This window comes from Rattus norvegicus, chromosome 1 (genome assembly GCF_021556685.1).
Source record: "Rattus norvegicus strain SHRSP/BbbUtx chromosome 1, alternate assembly SHRSP_T2T, whole genome shotgun sequence".
NCBI lineage: Eukaryota > Metazoa > Chordata > Mammalia > Rodentia > Muridae > Rattus > Rattus norvegicus.
The window spans coordinates 91,177,567-91,191,401 of record NC_141534.1 but is presented as its reverse complement, the minus strand read 5'-3'; the positions used below and the strand labels follow the sequence as shown (position 1 = coordinate 91,191,401).

Below are 13,835 nucleotides of genomic sequence, written 5' to 3'. Positions count from 1 at the left end.
GTTGGCAGAAGCTAGCGGTCTGTTACGTTCCTAAGGCATTTACCAAACAGTTCCAAAGAAGCCCCACACAGACGTAAACACCAGCAAGTGGTTATTTAGGGGGCTAAGACTGCCTGCGAGAAGTGGGCTCTGGGCCTGCCAGTGCCTCCTGCAAACATCCCGACTCCCCACTCCTGACTCATTGACGGTTTCATTAGCCGTAGTGTTTAACTCAGCTCACACAGGCACATACGGGCAAGTGCAGATCCGGGTTTGTGGAACAGAGCCTCGCTGTGGGCATTGACTTTGGTAATTCTCCTAACCAAGCTCCTACTTCATCCATACCGACTCCCAGTATCACTCCGTCTCCGGTCTCTTTTTACTGTTACCACTGGATATTTATCCCTTCTGAAGGGAATGATCTTTTTTTTTTTCTCCCCTTTTCCGATTTGGAGTCAAGATAGGAGATGCAAGGTGTATTTTCAGAAAGAACAGTTTTGTACTAAATCCAAAGGGGAAAAAAAGAAAATGAAGCCCTTGGCCGTGAGACATCCACTTTCAGAAGTAACGGGACGAGCTAAGGCCAATCCAGAAGAGTACAGGAATGAATACGTTTACCTCACAGTAAATCCTTAACGGGGAGACGTCCTCTGTGTATAAGGAGCGTGGGAAGGCTGTGGCTGAGGCACAAAGCGTGTACCACATGGGAACTCATAGGCCAAACACGACCGTGGTGTAGGGAGCGGTGCGACAGCTGTATGATAATGAGGTGAATCTGGCGCCCTCCTAACAACAGTACTGAGCATGCGTGGAGTTTTGCACCCGACGTCAGTCTGGCTGGGGCGGTACTATGCTAAATGGGAGTTCATGCCTCGCCAATCTCTGGAGGACAAGTAGCTGGGATGGCAGTGGGGGGACTCGTGCCCTACCAATCCCTGAAAGAAGATTAGCATACTGTTGTGTATATAAGCCGAGCGGCAAAGGCGCTGTAACACTTGGAGCTGTAACATTTGGAGCTGTAACACTTAGGGCTGGCTGCCGCCGCCTCCCTGTATCAACAAAGAAGGTGTCCTGCAGTAAAGGCTGTTGAGAAGAATCCAACCGTGTTGCGTCTTCCTTGCCGGACGAGGTGAGCGCGACAAAGTGGTGGCCCGTACGGGGACGAGGGCATCCTCGTGGATCTCAGAACTCTTCAGCTTCAGGACGAGCGACGTCGGAAAAGTTCCCGGTAAGGGACGATAAAGTTCTCTGGAGGTGAGCAGAGACGATGGAAGCCTTGGTTTAGAGGCTAAAAGGTCTGCAGTCTGCAGCTATGTTGTTTCCAATGGATCCTTTGTGGGTAAGGCTTGTAATTTTGTTTATTTTTTTTCTTTGTGTGGGAAGCGGTTAGAGCAGTTAGGACAGGTCAGAGGGTCCTTGCAGAGCAACAAAGTATGTCAGAGGGAGTAAAGGTCTTGAAAGAAAAAAAGAAAAGAAAAGGAGATAAAAGGAACAGAGAGAAGGCAGAGATGAAAAAAGAGGATAATCAGGACCAGGAAACAAATAAGATATATTCTTTAAAAGCCTTGACCTTAGAAATGTCAGACAATCTAGAAAGCATCACTGACAGCTTAGAGAAAGTGAAAGTAAAGGTAGAACCATCGGGTCCCGGGCCTCCCGCAGAGCAACAAAAAGAAGCACAAGACTCCACCTCAGTTCCACCACCAGACTCATATTGACCCCTAGAATGGGAACTCAGGTGGTGGATACAGATTTTAAAGGCCCCAGTAAGCAGAATTCAGAAGTATCACAGAAATTTAAAGCATGTGCAAAGATAAAGACTTGGGGTAATGGTAGTGGTCAAAAGGGGACAAGGTAATAATGGTAATGTGTTCTTTTAGAGTTATGTTAAAATCTAGAGAAGCAAAGTCGATTCTCATAGATGCTTTTAGTCTTTGGACCCTGACTAGAGACAATATACACCCTAGGCAAGAGAGAGAATGGGGTTGAGAAAAACAGTCTTCCCGAACTCTCCACAGATGCTTTGGCAAAAGAAGGAAATGAGCTTAAGTTTTTTGAAGCTCTCCTGGGAACAGAAGGAGGTGGGAGACGTCTTGCCTCCTTGCTGGCTCCTATTGGAGAAGTGCTTGTTTCTGGTTCTGGGTTCTTTAGGTAGGATGTCTGGGTCCCTTTGGTGGAACGCCATCTAGTCCTTTTCCTCTGTGTCTATTGTCTGTCCTTGGTGCACCAAGCTGTGGATGTATGTCAATTTATGTCTGGGTTTTGCTTCTCGTTGCTTGAATGTTTTGTGTTTCATGTTTAAAAGAAAAAAAAATGGTTAAAACTTTAAATGCTGGTTGATTCACCCATTGATGTAGCTTTAACTCCTTTCAAGAAAGGAACAAATAAATAAAAAGTTTCAATTGGCTTTTGGAGCCGGCATCTGTAGCTAGAAGCCTAAGTTGGCTGGACAAGCTCCCCAGGGGGCTGGCTAAATGTTTATACTAGCCGCCCTAGAAGCGGCCTATACAAAAGTGGTTAAGGTGCTTGAAAACAATCAATTGTTCATAGCACCTGAAAAGGTTCAAATGGGCCAAATGGGAGAATATTTAGGAACTAAAATCACTTCTCATATCATTTCTCCTCAAAAAATTGAATTACCATTTAAAAACATTAAATGACTTTCAAAAATTACTAGGATTCGACCCTATATTAAAATGCCCAATGTAGATTTCACAACCACTTTATGAGATCCTGAAAGGGGATTCTCAGCTTACTTCACCCCGTGTTTTAACCAAGGAAGCATGATTATCCTTGAGGAAAGTAGAAGAAAGACTAGAAAAGGCAATACTAAAAAGGTACAAGGAAGAGGAAGATCTGCTTTTGTGTATACTGAGAACTTTTTGTCAACCTACAGGAGTATTATGGCAACAAGGTCCACTTCTTTGGATTTATCCCCATATTTCTCCTAATAAAACCCTTGAATATTACCCTTCTGCTGTTGCACAGCTAGCTATATTAGGCGTTAAATCTTGCATTCAGCATTTTGGTATTTCACCAAAGAAAATTATTATACCATATACAACCACTCAGGTAGAAACATTGTGTGCATTGATAGATGATTGGGCCATATTGCGCTGTAGTTTTGATGGAGAGTTTGACAATCATTATCCTAAGGATCCGTTGCTACAATTTTTTACTGAACATCCAGTGATCTTTCCTAAGATCACTGCCTCAGAGCCTTTGTCTGGAGCGTTAGATATTTATACAGATGGCTCCAAAACCGGTGTAGGTGCCTATATGGTTGATTCTCAAGAACCAGTATTAATTCAATATAGTCCAGGTACCCCCCAAATTACAGAATGTAAAATTGTATTGGAAGTTTTCAAAAGATTTCATGATTCTTTTAATTTAATTTCTGACTCTGCTTATGTGGTTAATGCGGTGCGCTCACTTGAAATTGCAGGGCCAATTCGGTCGACTAGTACTGTATGTCAAATTCTTTTAGAATTACAAAATTTGATTTGGGCCAGAAAAAATAAATTTTTCATACAACATATTCGAGCCCATACTAATTTGCCTGGTCCCATGACCAGTAATCACGCCCTGGTGGATGCTAGTACTCGTAGAGAGTTTATTTTTCATGCTGCTCCGGTTGATCTTGCTAGAGAATTTCATCAAAAGTTTCATGTACCTGCCTTTACTCTTCAACAAAAATTTAAAATCTCTAGAGCTGCAGCTCGTGATGTGGTGTTAAGTTGCCAGAATTGTGTTCAATTTCACCACCCTCCTCATGTAGGGATTAACCCTCGTGGTCTGATCCCGCTAAAACTTTGGCAGATGGATGTCACACACATATCTCAATTTGGAAATTTAAAATATGCTCATGTTTCTGTTGATACATGTTCTGATATTATACATGCTACTCTGATGACTGGTGAAAAGGCTCGTAATGCCATTAGCCATTGCTTAGAGGCATGGGCAGCCTGGGGAAAGCCTGATAGTCTCAAGACGGACAATGGGCCTGCCTACACTGCAAAGTCCTTTCAGGCATTTTGCCAGACAATGCAGGTCAAACATACAACAGGATTGCCATACAATCCCCAAGGTCAAAGAATTGTGGAAAGAGTACATCGTACCTTAAAAGAGCTGATAAAAAAACAAAAAGAGGGAATTGCCAGCAGCCGAACACCAAAAGAACAACTTTCTTTAGCTCTTTTTACTCTAAATTTCTTAGTTTTGGATGCGCATGGCCGCTCTGCTGCAGATCGCCATGCTGCTACTACACCTATAACTAATGCAGAAGTAAAGTGGAAGGATGTCTTAACTGATAAATGGTGTGGCCCAGATCCCATGATCTCAAGATCTAGGGGAGCTGTTTGTGTTTTTCCGCAGATTCAAGAAAATCCAACTTGGGTACCTGAGCGCTTGACTCGAAAATTGCCTTCTGCTCTTCCTGAAGATGAGACTACGAACCCTACTATTGCTACTGGGAATGATAATACAGGTTAATTCGATCACCCTGTGGGCTATTGCCAGATCCTGGCCAGTACCCATGCCAGTCCATAGCAATTCTACTGTTTTACCAACCTTTTTCTCTACCTCCTGTTTGCGTGATGTTCCTTGTATAGTGCCAACTGGAGAAATGCCCCAACGGTATGCCACCACTAACGTTTCTCTGTTGCATACCTTATGTTTTACCATTAAAGACTATTCCCTGCCCTGTATTTGGTTGCGTAGAGCCACGTTAGCTAATTGGTTGAATCCTATAAGTGACAGCACAATGAACACCGGGATCATCCTGGCTGCTTTGAGTCAAATTGCCCAGGGAGTCTCTTCACCCAGCGAGGACATGTCAGTCGATAGTTCTGCTGATCTGAACATTACAACACTAATTGTGATGCATAATTGTAGTGTTCCATCACGCCCAGGGCAAGGTAACTATGCACAGAATAGCTCTACCCGTAGTAGAGTCTTACCCGTTTGCCCCCCGAATCAAGAGTTTCCACCTAATTTTACCCCATGTCAGAGTCCATTCCATAGAACAAAACAATTCCTACCGGGATTTGAATTTTCCCCTCCTCTTGGCCATGTACAGTATGACTGGGGGGAGAATAAGACTGGCAAGCATAATCTCTGGCCTTGGTTTCAATGGGTGCTGTCCAATGAGCAAGGGGCATATACATCCCTGACCCCCTTTGCTAGGTTGATGGGTGAGAACTTCACGCTGTATAATGTTTCGGCTACCAGAAAAAATGATACCAGGTTGACCAATATTCAATATAATAACCTCTTGGAACATAATACTGCCACTAGTACTTCAGTATGTGTTAGATCACCTTTTTCTTTCTGATAAGCACTAATGTCAACAATGGTGTTTTAAATTGTAATAGCTCTGATGTAGTCTGCTATTTAGCTGAATGCTGAGATGGCAACAATGACACCTCAGTAATGGTCAAGATTCCCTCCTTTGTGCCAATCCCAGTAGAGGCAAACCCAGATAGTTTTCCTATTCTTAATTTGCTGTGAACCAAAAGAGATTTTGGAATTATGGCAGTCATAATTTCAGCCATCGTGCTGTCTGCTGCCGCAGCTACCACAGCTACAATCGCTATGACCAATCAAATACAGACAGCTGAGACTGTCAATCAGATTGTAGAAAGAACTACAATGGCGCTAGAGATACAAGAAGAATTTAATACTCATTTGGCATCTGGCCTTCTATTAGCCAATCAAAGGATAGATTTAGTTCAAGAACAAATTGAAACACTGTATCATATGACACAGCTGTCTTTCCTCCCTAAGAGGTTTATACATTACTCCTTTACAAGCCAACTTTTCTCAGCATTCTCAACAGAGCAAAGAAATCTCAAATTATCTGAAAGGAAACTGGTCCATGAAAGCAGAGCAACTATCCAGACAATTGCTGATACAGATTGCTGTCCTCAACAGCACTAGGCTGGACCCCATCACAATTGAAGACTTTACCTCATGGATTACCAATGCTTTCTCCTTTTTTAAGGAGTGGGCGGGCATGTTTGCCTGGGGAGCTATTGTCCTCCTGGGATGCGGAGTATGTCTCTGGCTTATTGGCCGTTTAAAAAGAGAACATGCCAGACACAAAGCGGTTGTTTACCAGGCTATGACTGCCATTGACAATGGTGCTTCTCCCAATGTATGGCTGGCCTCTTTGAAAGAGTTCGCCCTAGATCATTTTTGTCACAGTCATGTGGGGTCATTGTATCCAGGGACGGGCAACTTTCCTCGAGCTCAGACCAACCTAAGACACGGGGCCCGGTGGCGATAGGGTGACCCAACGACGGGTAAGGCCGAGTCATCGTCAGGAACGACCTAAGACAGGAGCAATGACAAGATTGACGTGACACCCAGATCTAGACCAGTCATTTTATTAAACAAAAAAGGGGGAGATGTAGGGAGCGGTGCGACAGCTGTATGATAATGAGGTGAATCTGGCGCCCTCCTAACAACAGTACTGAGCATGCATGGAGTTTTGCACCTGACGTCAGTCTGGCTGGGGCGGTACTATGCTAAATGGGAGTTCATGCCTTGCCAATCTCTGGAGGACAAGTAGCTGGGATGGCAGTGGGGTGACTCGTGCCCCACCAATCCCTGAAAGAAGATTAGCATACTGTTGTGTATATAAGCCGAGCGGCAAAGGCGCGGTAACACTTAAAGCTGTAACACTTGGAGCTGTAACATTTGGAGCTGTAACACTTAGGGCTGGCTGCCGCCGCCTCCCTGTATCAACAAAGAAGGTGTCCTGCAGTAAAGGCTGTTGAGAAGAATCCAACCGTGTTGCGTCTTCCTTGCCGGACGAGGTGGGCGCGACACCGTGGGAAGAAGTCTTACGACTTACTGCTTGGCAGTGATTTCACACTGAAGAAGCGTGAACGTGGAGTGTGGAGAGGCCTTTGGTTGCTTCTGATTAGCAGAAAAACTCATATTGATTTGAGAAAACCTTAGGAGTGTAAGGACCTTGGGGAGGCCTATTGTGGGACCTCAAACCTTGCCAAATAAACTTGGAATTCATCCTCGCGAGACCCTCGTCAGTATAAAGAATGTGGGAGAGGCTTCCATTATAGCAATCGACTTTCACAGCATTGGGAAAACCATACCAGCGAGAGACCTTCTAATTTTGAGACTGTGTGGAACGGCTTTTTGTTGGCGTCATCAACCCGCTTGCCATCCTGAAGTTCACAGCGGCAAAAAAACAAAAACAAAAACAAAAAAAGCCTTAATATAAATGGATTTGAGGAATGTGGGAAGGTCTTTAATTGTGGATAAAATTTGTTCGATATAGAAAATAAAACCCATATTGTCAAGAAACATTATGAGTGTAAGGAAAGGGAAAAGGCCTCTAGTTATGGTTCGAGACTTGTTAGACCACAGAAAATCCACACTAGTGAAAAACTATGAATGCCAAGACTGGGTGGGGCTTGTGTAGCGATCTTTGATTGCCTTAAATGACGCCAGTTACTTTGTACGTAAGGACCGCGGGAAGACCTTTGATTATAGATCAAGTTTCGTTCCGTGTGGAAGAACTCACGCTGGTGAGAAAGCACACCAGTGTAAGGAATTCAGGAAAGGCTTCCGTCTTACTGGTCATCTCGCTCACCAAGGGAAACACCACACCCATGAGAAAGCTCTTGCCTGTGAAGAGCACAGAAAGGCCTTTAGTGAGGTTCGAGCCTTGTGAGACATGAGAGAGTCCACACAGGTGAGAAGCTCTCTGAATGCGAAGACAGAAGGCTTTGGGTAGTGACTGTCAACTTAGCCTTTGCTCACCAGAGATGGCCTACTGCTGGGGAACACCATCAATGCGTGGGGGTTGGGGAGACCTTTGCCTGAGCCTCACGGTTCCGATCCACTTGAGAGAACTAATGGCTAGCTATAAAGATGCATGCAAGGCTTTTCGCAGACATTTGACTCGGATGAGAACATCGGCGCTGGTGAAACCCGCAGCTAGATAGACATGAGCTAGCTAGGAAGCTATTGAAGATGCACCGCTCCCCCTCCTTCCCATCCGTTTCCCTGGTAACAGTACAAATAGAAGCATCAAATCAGCTCCTGACGACTTAAATTGTCCTGTAGAAATTATAGGTATCCGGATTTGGTTGAGGTCATTAAAGAAAACCTACTTCCCCCAGTAGCTGTGGGTAGAGACAGGATATTGCAAACTCCACAGTGTGTGTGCCTGCCTGCCTGCCCGGAGATTGCTCTTTGTTGAGTTAATACTTTTTCCTTCCTGGAGACCCCTCCCCTCAGTGCAACTCGCAGAGCGCGCTAGCACCGCCCTGCTGCTTCTCTAACTCGGAAAAAGGGAGGCTTTGCTGATGTTATTTCTCCGCAGGCGAAATGAGACAAGGTGGGAGTTTATAAAGGCAGGTTTATTGGGAAGCGGCTCCCGGCTCCCGGGCCTTTTCCCTGTCCCAGGAAATGAGGCCCGGGAAGTTGCCGTGGGGAGGGAGACAATGGGGAGGGAGGAGGGAAACAGACAAAGAGTGCAAGCACCTGGGGAGAGAGAAAACGCAGAGAGAGGGAGAGGAGGGGAGGGAGACACCAAAAATGTCTGGATTATATGGGGTAGAGCTTCTAGGGGAGAAGCCCAGCCCCTGTGCTATAAAGTTCAGGGTAGGGGGCGGATTTGCCAAGTTGGGACTGAGGGATGTACCTGGAAGTCAGGTCCGCTTTAATGTGTAACAGGTATGCCTCAGCTCCTTGTCCCAGGTCTGAATCCCAACATTTCTTTTTTTCCTTCTTTACAACTTTTTCTTCCGAATTCCAGCTGAAGCATGGGCATGCTTTCCCAAACACCCTAAGGGCTTTTCAGCTTTTCTGATATAACCCCCCCACTTCCCACCCCCTCCCACAAAGAGGCTTGCCAAACTCCTGCTGGCTTTCTCAGACTCTTACACTAGAAAGTGTGACCTTCTCTTTCCCTCATCTCCAGGTAATCGTCAGGATTCCCGTTGTCCCTGCCCCAGTTGTCTCTCTGAGTCCAATAACACTGTCCTCAGACTTCCTTCTGAGTCCATTTTTAAATGATTTTATTAGCAAGCCAAAACAGACAAAAATCTTAGTAAGTCATGAGTATACAATGCCGGAAACATAGACTCGTTTCTTTCCATGCCACAATCCATCGAGTAGCAATTTGACAAGCTATAGCACATGCAAGGGTGGCAGCTTGCCAGATAACCCCGCCCGCCTTGCTAATTCAGATTCATTTAGTTCAGTTTTAATTACTAGTACTAACATTGTATAATGTATAATAACCTTAGAGATTCAGGAGTCACTCCACAAACCACACGAACACCAAGCTCAGTCAGACAGGGATGGTTTATTGAACGCACACCAGAAGACTGATCGACCAGGGTGATGGCTCATGCTCAAGGGCTTGAAGCTGAGCACTGGACATTTCTCAGGGCCAGCTTATAAATATGAAACTGCAGAGACCACAGTGAGCTGCTACTCACGTGCTGGAGGCACTGCCCCGTGGTCATCCCTGGCTCAAGCCATTTTAGACCTAACGGTTCATATTGACCTTAAATTTGATGGGTTCTAAGTGAAGCTTATGGCTGTGATTTCCTAAGATTGACAAACCTCATAACACAGAACACAGGGTATGCGGTCAGCATGACCCTGCTCTGCGTCAAGTTGTCTTTCTGTGTCAGTGACTGGCAGGTGTGTTACAGTAACAATTTGACATAGATTGTGGGTAGGGAACAAAATGGCTACAGCTATGCTAGGAAGGCAGACTTCAACAATAACTATGTTCACTTATCTGTTACATGGTAGCTGAAACCTAATTCATAATCTCCTGAGGTGTGAGGTTTATCAGAATGAGGGGACCACAAAGCCATGACTGGACCGTGAGGTAGGAGGGAGAGCATTAGACAGAAATAGTAGAAAGCTATGGTGGCTGTGCTTGGCTGTCAGGTTGACTACATCTGGAATGAACTAAAAGCCCCAGCTATGGGCTTCTTAGTCAACTGGATCCAGTTAGGAAGACCTGCTTAAATACAGATCATTTGATGGGGGAGACCCACTCTGAATCTGTGCCACGTCTTCTCATGGCAGCCTGATGGAAAGGGCAGGTAAGGGAGAAGCTTTTGCTACTGGCCTGTTTGCCCTCACTGGAGTCCATTCCTTCACTGACATTAGACCCTGCTTCTTTGGGATTCTGGTGTATACTGAGGATGAGCCAAGACATCCAGCCTCCTGAACAACTACTGGACTCTTGGACTGTCCACTGGTGGACAGCCATTGCTGGACTACCCTGACACCAGCCTGGAAGCCACTCTAATGAGAGGGAGAGACCCCTTCAGGGTACCTTCCTAAGCACCGAGGGCTCTTTTAAAGCCAAATCCACAGAATCTGACCCCTTACAGTCTTTTGGAGGTGACAAGAAGTTTTGCATCATGTGATTTAGCACAGGATACTGTTTGTGGTGAAAACCATTCAGGGGCCAGGGGCCAGGGGCCATGAATTGAGAGCAGTTGAGCCATATAGCAGTCTTCTTGGGCATGAGTCCATGCAGGCTTCTATAATTTTTTATACTCAGTCCAGGTCCATTATCTCACTTACTATAATTATTTGCCTCTTAGTTTACACAGAACATTTTTAAAATGTATTTTTACTTATGTGTAAGTATATTTCTCTGTGCGTGCCACTTGTGCCTTAGAGGCCAGAAGAGGGCAGCATATCTCTGGTGCTGGAGTTAATGGCAGTTGTCAGCTGCACCCCCCCCCCCCCCGTGTGAGTACCCGGGACCCAAACCCCAAAGATACGGGAGCTTTTAACTGCTGAGCATCTCTCAGGCCCCACGTTCCTTTATAGTTATTTCCTTCTCCTTTCGCAACACTGTGTGCATGAGTCAGAGTTCTCTAGAGAAAACTTATAGAATGAATCTATGTGTATTTTACGGGCTGTGGTCGGGCTAGTCCAACGATGGTTGGTTATTAGCATAAAGTCCAAGGATTCAGTGGTTGTTTGGTCTACAAAGCTGGATGTCTCAGTATGTACTAGACACCTGAAGAAGTTGGTTCCAATTCTAGTGAAGGAATGGGCTGGCCAGTGAGAGTGAGAGAAGGCAAGAAAAAGAGCCAAAGCCTCCTTCTTCCCTGTCCTTTATACAGGCTGCCAGCAGAAGGTGTGGCCCGGGTTAAGGGTAGCTCTTCTCACCTCAAAAGGTCTGGATTAAAAGTTGGTCTTTCGGGCTGGAGAGATGGCTCAGTGGTTAAGAGCACCGACTGCTCTTCCCAAGGTCCTGAGTTCAAATCCCAGCAACCACATGGTGGCTCACAACCATCTGAAACAAGTCTGATGCCCTCTTCTGGTGTGTCTGAAGATAGCAACAGTGTAATCATAATATATAATAAATAAATAAAATATTTTTTAAAAAAAGTTGGTCTTTCTGCTGCTCCATTGTTCTCAGCCTTTAACCTCAGCACTCGGGAGGCAGAGGTAGGGGAAATCTCTGTGTAGCCTGGTCTACAGAGTGAGTCCCAGGATGGCCAGGGGTACACAGAGAAACCCTGTCTGGGAAGAAAGAAAAAAGTTGGTCTTCCCACTTCTGTAGGCTTAGATTTTTTTTTTTTTTTGGTTCTTTTTTTCGGAGCTGGGGACCGAACCCAGGGCCTTGCGCTTCCTAGGCAAGCGCTCTACCACTGAGCTAAATCCCCAACCCCTTAGATTTTTTTTTAAACCCACTTTTAATAAGATTTGTAAAATGCTCTAAGTTCCCTTCTAGCCCAACCCCCACCAGAGGTAGTGGAAAGGAAAGGTTAATAGGGCAAAGGAGGATGTGGACCGGTTTAGAAGCAGTTCTTTGGGCCGATCCCAATCTTCATTGTCAGGATAGCTGCAGTTCAGCTCACAGGAATCAGCAGTGGCGGCTCAATCCACTTGCAGACACCATTAGTGAATCAGCCGTGGCACGGCTCCTAAACACCACTTACAAATCAGCAACAGCAGGTCAATCCAGCAGAAACCACAAGGCTCTGTCAATTGGTCTGAGTCTGAGGAAGCAGCAAGAAGCCACTGGATATCACCAGAAGTTCTTTGGTGACATTACTGTCTATGAAGTCAATGCAAACAACAACCAGCAAAGGGTGGCAAGGTGTACCAATACCACACAGCCTAGTCCACTGTCTGTTGATTTATATTTATATCCTTTCCAAATATCACATGTTCTCTCAAGTGTCTCCTCTAGCAAAAACATCACATGCCCCCTTTCCAGGCTGCTTCCAGAAACACACCATGTGCCTATTCTCAGTAAAACATCCTCTCATATGTCTACCTTAGCAAAAAAAAAACATCCTCTCACAAGACAGCTTCCAGGAACCATCACACGACACAACTGAGTCTCAAAAGAAACCAAAATTTTTTATTTCATACTTCAAATGATTTAATTAAAAAAAAAATACCCAGCCAGATGGTGGTAGCACATACCTTTAATCCCACACTTTGGAGACAGAGGCAGGTGGATCTCTGAGTTCCAGGCCAGCCTGGTCTTCAGTGAGTTCCAGGAAAGCCAGGGCTATATAGAATAATCTTGTCTCCACAAACAAAACAAACAAAAAACAAGGAGAGAAAGAAAGGAAGAAAAGAAAAGAAAATGAAAGAAAGAGAGAAAGAAAGAAAGAAAGAAGAAAGAAAGAAGAAAAAAATTCCTCATGGGTATACCCAGCAACTTTGGGTTTTCACCAATTCCAATGCAGTCAATTTTATAACCAAGAATAGTAACCATGGCTGGTAAAGCAGAAAAATGAGAAAAGGGAACTGAGGTTGAGCTCTACAAGTCTTCATTCAGACACAACCTGGCTAATTTGTTTCTTGTGTTTCTGAGACGTGTGCTGCACATGTAACTGGTGGTTTGAATGAGAGTGCTCCCATAGGCTCATCGTGTATTTTAGTGCTTAGTCACCAAGGAGTGGAACTGTCGGAGGATTACAAGGATTGGGAGGTGTGGCCTTGTTGGAGGAAGTGTATCGCTAAGGGTGGGCTTTGAGAGTTAAAAACCACTCCAAGGGCTGGAGAGATGGCTCAGTGGTTAACATCACTGGCTGCTCTTCCAGAAATCCTGAGTTCATATCCCAGCAGCCACCACATGGTGGCTCACGACCATCTGTAATGAGATCTGATGCCCTCTTCTGGTGTGTCTGAAGACAGCTACAGTGTACTTATATATAATAAATCTTTTTTAAAAAGCCCATTCCAGGCCCAGCCTTTCTCTCTCTGTCTGTTGCCTACGGATCAGGTGTATGGCTGTCGGCTCTGCCCCAGCACCATGCCTTGTCTGCTTTCCGCCACGATGATCATAGACTGACCCTCTAAAACTGTAAGCAAGCCCTCAGCTAAGGGCTTTCTTTTCTTTTTGGTCACGGTGTCTCTCTCTCTTTTTTTTTTTTTTTTTTTTTTTTTGGTTCTTTTTTTCGGAGCTGGGGACCGAACCCAGGGCCTTGCGCTTCCTAGGTAAGCGCTCTACCACTGAGCTAAATCCCCAGCCCCGGTCACGGTGTCTCTTAACAGAAACAGAATAATAACTAAGGACTCTTTCCTCAGCCTCTGGAGTACTTAAGTTCCTAACACGCCCAACTTCCACCTGTTAATTCAAAGGAAAATTGTACGCTGGTGGAGAAAGAGTCTTACAGAGAATTCCAGACGCTTCCATGGGAAAACTCCACGGGAAAAACTGAAGCATAATCCGCATGTTTAGTGGGATTTCGGAGGCTAGAAAACAAAGCCAATGAATACAAAGAATCTAGGAAACGCTACTCAGGCATGGGGCGCCTGTGCACTCTTTTGACTACTTTGAGGGGCTTCTGCCTCTAGGAATCCTGGGAGTTGTAGTTCTG

The 13,835-nt window shown here is 45.2% G+C and overlaps 1 long non-coding RNA gene across 1 annotated transcript; it reads left to right on the top strand.

Moving 5' to 3' along the window:
* The first annotated feature begins 969 nt into the window (after nucleotides 1–969).
* On the top strand, nucleotides 970–6,764 carry LOC148007280 (uncharacterized). The gene is made up of 2 exons (XR_015649893.1): nucleotides 970–1,207; nucleotides 4,354–6,764. It is a non-coding gene; the product is annotated as an uncharacterized LOC148007280 (long non-coding RNA).
* Nucleotides 6,765–13,835: the final 7,071 nt, after the last annotated feature.